Consider the following 10,937-nt stretch of genomic DNA (forward strand, 5'->3'; position numbering starts at 1 on the left):
TGGCTACGCTTGAGTGATTAGGGAAAACGCCCGTCGCTAAGGTAAATAATATCGGCTGCAGCGCTTGTGGAATGGCATTTTATTCTGCTGTTAGACGATTTTCTCGCGATTTAGTTATTCGCCATGCAGGTCCGTTCTCATAACAGGTGCAGTTGAACAGTTAGTGTACGGAATATGGCGACTCATTGCGCGATTTAAGGCTGTAGTTACTCTATAAACGGGCTAGTAAATAACAAAAAAGATCATTCTTCAGGATTCGTTGACCTGATTTAGTGCCGGAAGCAGATGAGAGAAGGCATCATGAATATCTTATCAATGAATATCTTATCCATTAGAAGCTGCCTAATGATCCCAGTGAACCTGATACTCGAATTTGCCGAAGGAGGTAGAAAAATGACCTGCAGTTCGGGAGCAACTTCCAGAGAAACTCCAACACATAGAAATCAAGGATGTTGTCCTCTCATAACAAAAATTTAGTAAATCACACAGGGGTAAGTAATCATATATCGAGTGATTGCAGTTTTAAACATGATTCACATATACCCTTATATTTTATGCAGACGTCTGGAGCTTCAGTAAGAGAAATGGTAACTTGTTTTTCGAAGAATGAGGATATGATGAAGAAATCGCCAAGTTTATGTATCAGTTCCACTGCGGTCGTTGCCCCGAATATTTCCATGACTTCTTTACCTTGGAATCAAAAGCGCACAAGTACAACACACGCGCATCCACGTCGTCCAGATATCATATGATCGACCGAAAAGATCATCGCTCTATCAAATATGCCGGACCTGATGTGTGGAACAGTATCCCGCCGGCCATCCGACAGTCGACAAGCATGTCCACATTCAAGGCGAAATACAAGCAATTACTACTAAATAAATACAGTCCATCCTCAAAATTACCGGACCACGACTGACCTATCGATCTCGCTTTCCATGACATGCCGCCCTATTCCTTGTCGCTTTCTTTTTCTATACTATCTTCTTTATTTTCATTCAGTGTGCATGCCTCCTCTTGACATCGCCTAGGCCAAGGTGGGTATCAGATTCCGTAGACTACTCCTAGTCGCTTCGACATCTTCCTGTCTTTTCATTTTATCGCATTTTTTGTGGTGTATTGAACTGATAAAATTGTTAATCAATCAATGATGATGATGAAATTGTACCAATCTTGAGGTAGCCTACATTATAAATTGAATGAATTATGGGTGATCAATTCATATTATGTTACTGTGAAACTATTTTTCAGGATTTTTCTTTCAAGCAGTCTGATTATTGACTCAGCTGCATTTCATGGATAGAAAAGTTCAGCCTAACTGATTCAGAATTGTGATTTGAAATTTTCTACTCTTTAGCAATTTTTGAATATATATATGCAATTGCTAATGTCTGTTACTTTTTGAAATTTGGCGTATCCAATGTATAGGTTGGGAATGAGACTTTGTGTTGGTGTACAGAGCTCCACAGTGTGAAGTTGTAAGTTTGTAACCGATTTTTTTTATGACGCTTTTGAGCAACATTGACGAATATGCTAATTTGATACCATTGGTATATCTGTTCTCAGTATGGAACTATTCTACGGCATCCACAGTCTGCAGAAAATATGATCTGAAAACAAGGTACTACAGAAAATATTCAAACAGACAAAGTACTCCATGTGATTCAGATGATGATTGTTCAACTGTCCAGGACAATCTTCATTTAAATTAAAATAAACCCGAATATTTTCAGCTGACACTCATCAGGCATGATCGTCAGCAACTAGTAGAGAGTTGTTGTTGCTAGCAATTATCCCCGATGAGTGTCAGCCGAAAATATTGGGGTTTATTTCAATATGATTTTATTGTATCTTGTATGTTTGAGCTCTGTACCTTCAAGAGTCTATATTCAGTTTTCAATAAAGATCATTTAATTTACAAGTGATTTGTATTGAGAGACGCTGCCGGTCGGTATTAGTGTAAAAAGTCAACACACCACGTCAAGGTTCCAACCTTTGGATTGGTTTCCTTGGCGACAGAAGGAACCCCTATGGGAATAGGCGGCACTCGTCCCATAGGGAAAAGAACTGTTTGGAGAAAGGCTAATTTTTACCTACTTTAGATACCTCCTTCAATCCATCACGTAACCCTTTTGAATATTTAGAAATTTTGGCTTGCTTTTTCTGAAAGGCATAGCGAACAAAACTATGTTAAAAAATCCTATTAAAGTGCATCATGGACTTGTCCAGTACATCCTCCACGATCTCTACACTTTCATAAGTCTATAAAACTATTAAATCAACAAACTTTTGATATTAATGGTCTTGACGAATATATCCGAGGATACTTTTTACTGTTTGTTTTGATGCTTCCTTTCCATGGAGAATGAAAATCTTGATAGAATACCAGTGAACTTACCTGACGGATATTTTAGGCCGTATTTCTTTCTCTCCATTATGTGGAAAAATTTGCCAGCACGGCATGTAAAAACCACTTCAGGTGGATGTATAATATTTGAAATGTACTCAAGTAAGTAGTTACTGTTGCAATGCCTCTTTATGGCATTTTAAATCATACTCATGATGGCTATATCCCAAACTAAAATCTTACTTTACAAAATTGAGAGTGCAAAAAGTCTTTTGCCTCACCTTTACTGTAAGTTAACAGGTAGTGAAAAAAATAACCACCGGTAGTACATGTAAGTGGGTAAAATCTGCTAGAGTAAGCCTATATCGGCTACTTAGAAAATGTAGAAGCAGGGCCTACTTTGTTACTGACCACCTCAGGAATTATTACGCATCTCGAGAGCCTAAATTAATGAATACCATATTTACGTCATAAGTGAATATCAAACCATCTACTATTTTGACAATATTTTGCAAATGATAATTCCTTACCGGACTCATGCCGATTGACACCAAAAGCAGAAGTAATAGGCTCCTCCTCTTACACGCACCAACTCATCAAAAACCTTTAGCAAAACCATTGCAGCACCTAATTGTGGAAAGCCAAACAACGAAGAAGCTTGGTGGCAAATGTTGGAATAATATTGGTAAAACTGGTTCAATCAGGCAAACTCCACAATATCTGGAATTAAGCTCCTCTATGAATGATGAAATAGAATCTAGATTAAGCTGCTCGAATGGTGGAACTGATTTTATCAAGCAGTTGGCTGACTCACATGCAGTCCTCAGTATGGAGATCGCTCTATCATCATCCATGTTGCTGTCGGGAGTTGGATGATCATGGGTTTTGGCCTGTTTTCAAGCTCCTTTATCGTGGGAAAGGTGGCAGAACATTCTGCACACGAAGCTCATCTCCAGTTATCCAAGCCTCTGAAGAAATAGATAATTTCTTCCGTCACTCCCTCCCAATCCTCCCATATCATTTCTTCATCCATACCAATCAGTCCACCAGACTATAGACATATACAAGTAACAAAATGACAGCGCAGTACTCACCTACGGGCTACTTGCCGTACACAGTTTTGATTCGCAACAAAATATCGGTCCCTAAGCACTAGACCAGTGGTTCTCAACCGGGGGTCCGCGGACCCCTAGGGGTCCGCGAAGCAATTTCAGGGGGTCCGCGAGACCTCTAAATTTTTAAAATGGTTGATAACGTAATTTTTATTTTATTTATTAATTTGAGAAAGCATGAGGCAGCTTCGCACCACAACTGCTAAAACTTCATAACTCGTATCATCATAATAATCGTTTGACATGAACTATCGTAGTGTGAAAATTCATTTTCATTGCCAATTTTCCAATAACTTGCCGATACAAATATATTGCTGTTTAGGGACGTTTTGTTGGGGTTTGTTGACAAAATAAAAATATGGAGATAGTAAGGTCAATCAGGGGAACTTCGTTATGTCTTCTCGATTTGAAGTTGTCGGTCTCATCAAATTAGTGAACAGTCGTTTGAAATAAAAATTTCCGAAGTATTTCCTTAATTTGTACCAATGCAGGGATGAAAACCTCGCCACGAAATCCATTTTATCCTGCGATAGACATAACCACTATATGAACAGCTTCTTGGAGGTACAGAACTTCAATATACAATTGAATAGTATATTCATATTGAAATGAACCCGAATATTGTCGGCTGACAGTCGTCATAAATCGGACGATGCTGCTTTTGAAGCTCGACTATCAGACTTGGCGCATTCTTATTGCGGATGTCCTATCTACAAAGCTGTTTTTTGATGAACAAGGAGTGTCTCGTTGCTATCAAAGCATTGCGCTCCGACCTTGAAATTTATATCACCGGTTATATTGGTATATGCAGCCTTGTCTTGTTAATGTTCAATTGTTCATGGTCGAAAATGTTTGCTCGTAAATATATTGTAAACCCGAACAGAACAAGTCGTTTCATGACAGTCTTTCTCAGGTTGGAAAACATGGTTCCATTATTTGGCACATAAAATGTGTCTATACTATTAGATTAGGCTTTCACTTTGACGGTAGGAACTCTCTGCGGGCCGATCAAAATGCCGTTGCGGGCGGGATCCGACCCGCGGTCCGTATGTTGCCCGTCCCTGCGCTAAATGCTGGACGTTATATGTTCATTTTGGTGCCATAAATGTTGCGATTACACCAAAAGTATCGTCGAAAGCGTTATGCGTTAATACTGCATTAGCCTCCATCTATATTTGCGGAAATGGTTTTCGGCCCTCCTCATTCATATCAAAACGAGGACGCGGATTTTCAAGACACGACCATGTACTTCAAGAAATACAGCAGCAAAATTAGCTTTGAAATGAAAAAAGTCTACCAATTTCTACAAAAATAGTATGATGTCATTTTCAAGAAAAACATGATTTTGTTGTTTATCACAAGCCTACAGTTCATATTTGCACAAGACAGATGAAGGTTGCACCATAATAGAGCTAAAATTGAACTAAAACTTAAGGGGGTCCGCGAGGGTCCGTGACGGTCAAAAGGGGTCCGCGAAGCCAAAAAGGTTGAGAACCACTGGTTTAAAGGGTCAAGTCCGAGTCATAGAGTTATGACTCGAGTCGAGTCCAAGTCACAGTATTGAAGTCATGTTCAACTCATGTTTTTAATCCTGCTTATGGGTGATATCGCATTCCTTGCTTGCCAAACATGCTCATTTTGTCCCTATCAAGAGTCTTGTCACGTGTTTATTTAGGCAGATAACGGACAGGTCCTGGCCTCATTTACTGATGCTACAGATAACTTTACTAATCTTAGAACTTAAAAACAAATATCTGTCTTGTCAGTCTGATACATCACCAATACAAGCATTCAGTTTTTATTATGAGCACATCGACGATAGCTCACAAATAGCTGATAGAGAACCAACGAATTCACTTCAAGATACCAGTTGATAGAGAATCAACACATGCATGTTTATGTAGAGGTATTTACACCAGGCCAGCATGCTGTAAAAGCCTGCATGCATCTATGTGCATTGTGCAGTGACAAAAGAACAGATTCATTTTGATATTATTATAAAAAGGTTTTCCCAATTGCATTACAGACTACATCGCAGTTACAGCATTGAAGAAATACCTGTACAATGGGGCTGTTCAAAAACAATTTTTCAAATTTTCCGGCTACTTCTTAAAATTGTTAGATTGCCTGAAAAAATCAAATTTGGCTCAATAATTCTAACCAGTAGAAAGCAATGCTATGAAAGAAAATTTTAGATTAATTACAAATAGAGATTTTCGAATTATACCGGCTATCTCATGATATTGTTACATTGTGTAAAAATATGATTCATAGCAAATTTGTCTCAATTCCAACTAGAAGAAGTGAAGTTATTAGAGTAGAATGTTTTGGATATGAAAAAATAGTCGGCTAACTACTAGTATGTAATTATATTATGTGAAAGAATTTCCTTCTAAAAATACTCCATTTATTTTCAAATCCAAAATTTTCACCTCTCATATCATTGATTCTACTTTTTGAAATTGAGCCAGATTCAATGTTCTTTTTATTCAACGTAACAATTTTATCGAGTATCCACCCAGTAAAATAAAAAAGAAGTTATTTTTAACAGACCTATTGTACAAACATCACGCAGCAATAGCCATTCATTATTACTCATGTGCAGTGCACAATGCACAATTGCACATTAGGGTTATGACTAGAAACAAAATTTCAAAATTTTGTGTGTCCTGTAGTCACAAATGATGAGCTTTTGTGTCCTGATTTCAAAACTCACAAAAGTTAAGACTGTTTGAACAAAAACCTCCCGCACAAAAATTTTCCAGTTTTCACTGTATGGAGGATAGGCTTTCTTCTATAGATACAGACTATGTAATTTATTTATCGACTGATTTGAATTTGACTGACCCAATTCCAATTGCGAAGATTTAAAATGGTATTTTGGTACATTTTGATCGCCCAGATTGAATTATTCCTATCGTGTTCTTGTTTACAGTCAATATTAAATAATTAATAAATAATTATTAATTACGATTTTAGATGTAGACTGTATATATCGTATAATTTCAATTTGTCTGGCACAAATCAAACTGGGTGTTCGAAAAGGCGAAAGTAGAACAACTCTAGGTATTTCCAGCGGTCTAGAAAACCGCTTAGAAGAATATGATGTACAGGAAAATTTGAAAATCTCATATATCATATGTGACACCATAGCATCTGTTGATACTGGACGTCAGAATGGCGTTGTTTCGAAACTGCGAAATGCAATGATGAGCATGGGTTTTCATATCCCTTGCCAACATCATATTATCGATTCTTAAAGCATATATTAGAGTTCTTCGATCCAACGTCTTCAAGAAATCCAACTCTCAGCTACAAATTCGGAGATGATGTGGTAAAACACTACGAAAACTAGATGCAATCCACCAAGCACGAATTTCAAATGAAAATATTAGAAAACCGAGGATGTAGGGATGATTTTAAGTCTATCTATGGCATGTGCAGAACATGCCGTTCTTTCAAAGAAAATAGTATAGATTACCACTGATCAAATGGCATAAACTTCTATCTCTACGCAATGCGAGAGGGTGCTCAAGGGCCATTATTGCGTACTTCCACTTCCCCAGATAGAGAATAACTCTGGAGATGCTTATTTATCGCAAATGCGTGCCAGGAAGACTGGTATTCTAACCAGATGTCTAAAGATGGAATATACTAGAGCACGACCGATTATCGGTTCGTCGATAATATCGAGACGATATCACACTTTGAAAGAATTATCGGTGTCGGCCATCGGAGCTGAAAAATCAACGGCAATTTGCGTGTGACGTCACAACATGGCGGAAGGAAGCCAGAAAACTATAGTCTTTGATCGCTAGACTGAGAATATTGATATATTTCATATAGCTTACACTTTACAGGTGTCCAGATGCAGCCTTTCTAGTTCATTTCATGTTCAAGTATAACAATGGCTGTAAAGATGTTCAAATAAATGCCCTCTGAAGATTTGAAAATGTGCTTATGTATACATCCAACTTCTTTTGAATATCGGCTGAATGTATTGGGGTTATCGGCTAAGGTGTGACATATTGGTTTTGTCGGTATCGAGCCTAAAATCCAATATCGGTCGGGCTCTAGAATATAGCAAAGATTATTTGCTGCTATCTTTGCGGTCGAATGTCCTGCAGCGATAAAGTGCCCCAAAACCCCATTGAAAGTCGGATATGTCCGTCGCATATGTCCCTGGCACTAACATAATAACAGAAAGGGAAGTCAAATTGATGAATGAACTTTACAATAAGTGTAAAAGGACATATATTTGAAGATTAAATTTGTAGCGAAGAATATCTTTTGAATTTTAAATTTTTTCCATATTTGGACCAGTGTCGAAAATTGATGTTAGTTTGTGCGGGACATTTTTTTCGATTTGAACAAAATGATTATAATTTTAATAATTTATACCAAAATGTTCATCAATTCCTGCTACAGGCAAAAAATTTTTTTTTTTAGTCATAACCCTATTGCACATACCTAACAAAACGTCAAATGGACAGAGGATCAAATGGACAGCAGATCAAATCAATGATGAGTTATACTTCAAAAATACCAAGGTGAAAAGGAGATCCTCAGATATATTAGAGCGGCATGGCCTTAGCATAAATCCACCTCTACTGAATACACGTTCCACAGGTGCACTAGATGCAGGAATTGACAAGCATTTTTGAACCACACTGAAGAGCATTGGATACTCATTCTTTCATCTCGCCCAAAAATGCAAAGAATCATCGCTTTCAAATCTACACATAAGTTTATCAGTCTCTTCCACTTGATCATATGAGTAATTGCATTGGCTCTAATTGAACTTTGCTTCGATTGTTTGCTTGTATCATTGAATAGTCTTGAGTACTTTAATTGCGGAGGATCTAGTAGGCTACCTCTTCATCACTGGATGATTTTGTACCTTGGCTGGTCATATTGTATGAACGAGTGTCAGCCTCAGTCGTTATCAACTCGATTATTTTCTGACGCAGTGCAATTCGGGATTGTTCTGAGCAATTTAGATCCATGAGCCAATGGAAAGCTAATTTCGGATCGAGCACGCATGATGTGAGGTAGATGGTTTCACCAAACGGTTCGGGATTACCGATAGGCCTATCCAAAGACTCATCAGTTGTGATCATGTTCACATTTTCAAACACTCCTGCAAACCGCTTTAAAAAAAGAAAAAATTTCAATGCTTCAACTAATGCGCGCAATTAATTGACAGTGAGGACGTGCCTATTTACATGTAGAGTGAGAGCAGGGTTGGTACGACACAACTGATAGTGGGTGTATATTCTCCCTGAGTGAGATCTGTGGCAATAGCAAAGGGATCCAAAATATTGATAAGTTCTTTCAATTGTGACCACTCACGTGCCGGGAATATCATTTCAGGGTGACCCACACTTTTACATAGTTCACTCAGCTGTGTATGATACAGGGTAAAAATACTTTGTACTTCAAACAGCATGGAGTTTCATCTAGTTTTGTTTGATGTAGCGATGGACTTTCTTCCTCCAAATTAATTTCGATTTAAGGCCTCTTTGAATATTGTGGTTTAATGCAACAAATTAGATAAAGCTGACAGAGACGAGTGCAACGAAAGCAGTGGTGACAAATAGCGATGTCGGCAGAATTCGTCGGATGCGTTGAACTAGGCATTACGATTTGCAAATTTCTTCATCTTCAAGTCATATAAAATCAGCCGAGTCATTGACTTGTGCCGAGTCATGCGTAATGACTCGAGTACAAGTCGAGTCAATCCAAATATTGACTCGAGTCGAGTCGAGTCATTTTCCCATTTCAAGAAAATGACCCGAGTCAAGTCGAGTCACAAAAAAATCGTGACTCGAGTCTGACTCGAGTCGAGTCATGACTCGAGTCATTACAACCCTGCTCTTATTCCTTGAATTGCAACTTATTTCTGTATCTGGATGATTGCGACAGTAGAAATAAATCTGAACACAAAACTAAGATAAATCTGGCCCAAGTCCGTTATATTTTCTTGCAATACCACGCTATTTTCGCTATGAACATGGTAATAACTCTTCGCACTCGCCGTTGCAACGTGCTTGGCCTGACAGATAGCAGAAGCGGAAACAATGGGCCTATATATCAGTGCTCTTCAACCTTTTTCGTCGTGGTACACCCTTTTAACGTTTACCCAAAACTCGTACATTCCTGACCAGATAACTCAGTGTACAGCCTCCTAGTTATTCACTGCCGTGCTTCGATTCCATATATAGCGTACGACAGCATTCCGGCGCAGAATCGCCATGACCAGTCTAGACGTCATTTACTCATGTTAGATTGGATACTGGGATTCCCTATCGAGAATTTGGAAAATGTATTTCGCCTATAATATTGGTTGTTTCATATCTTATTGCCAAATATTTGTTCATTCTTAGGCCACGCGATCAGATTAAACGATAGAGCTGACGGAGGGCACAAATGAATGATGATGCATCTTCCGGTTTTTATTAATCACTTTGTTGCATATTGTTATTTTTGACCTCCCATCAGGATTGTATGCATAATCGAAATGTATATTATATTGGTATCTGCCAAACGTACATGAAAAACCTTCATACGTGAGACGCACGCGATTCCAACTTGGTGTTTCTTTATGGGGTGCATCATTTTCCTCTGCGCTTCGCATTTGTATGATGGGACTCATATTACACTATCAATTAAAAACGAAAACTCCTAGTCACCCTGAATCGCGCCAAGCGTGAATAAAATCTTGAAGTTTAAATTCTCTCAAATATTTGGGAACCAATTCGTCAATTAAAATTACATATTGACGGTCGCCAACACACTCTAATTTAATTAAGTGTTGCGGGTCGCATAATTATTGTTAACGTTTTACGCCTGCAGGTTGTACTCCTTTGGCATGTTGAAATACTGACGAACAAGGCTGCAACGTATTTGAAATGCTAAATACTAATCAGGGCTCGCGATTACCGGACCACCATCTAGGACAGTGGTTCTCAAACCCGAACCCCTCCCCAGAGACACCCTGACTACGCCCCTGCAATGATGTACACTGCTCTATTTAAAGGCATCTCGCCGAAAAAAACAATTCAATATTTTTGAGCTTTTGCGGTGGTTTCCTCGAGAATCATTATAGACAGATATCGCAAGCGGAACAATTGTCAACTCCACCCCGTTCTACTCCAAAAGGAACCAATAATAAGTCTATTACCAACGTTTAAATTAGGAGAAACATTTGCTGATGATATCACAAAAGAAATGAAACGTACGAGCTTACCCGTACAGCCTATATCAGTGGTTCTCAACCTTTTTGGCTTCGCGGACCCCTTTTGACCGTTACGGACCCTCGCGGACCCCCTTAAGTTTTAGTTCAATTTTAGCTCTATTATGGTGCAACCTTCATCTGTCTTGTGCAAATATGAACTGTAGGCTTGTGATAAACAACAAAATCATGATTTTTCTTGAAAATGACATCATACTATTTTTGTAGAAATTGGTAGACTTTT

General features: G+C 38.4%; 1 long non-coding RNA gene across 1 annotated transcript; it reads left to right on the plus strand.

Annotated features, from left to right (window-relative positions):
* The first annotated feature begins 75 nt into the window (after positions 1 to 75).
* On the plus strand, positions 76 to 1,392 carry LOC145442384 (uncharacterized). Its single transcript, XR_013916051.1, has 2 exons — positions 76 to 491; positions 561 to 1,392. It is a non-coding gene; the product is annotated as an uncharacterized LOC145442384 (long non-coding RNA).
* Positions 1,393 to 10,937: the final 9,545 nt, after the last annotated feature.

The sequence above is a fragment of the Botryllus schlosseri genome, chromosome 7 (genome assembly GCF_051294905.1).
Source record: "Botryllus schlosseri isolate E-star chromosome 7, Bs_hap1, whole genome shotgun sequence".
NCBI lineage: Eukaryota > Metazoa > Chordata > Ascidiacea > Stolidobranchia > Styelidae > Botryllus > Botryllus schlosseri.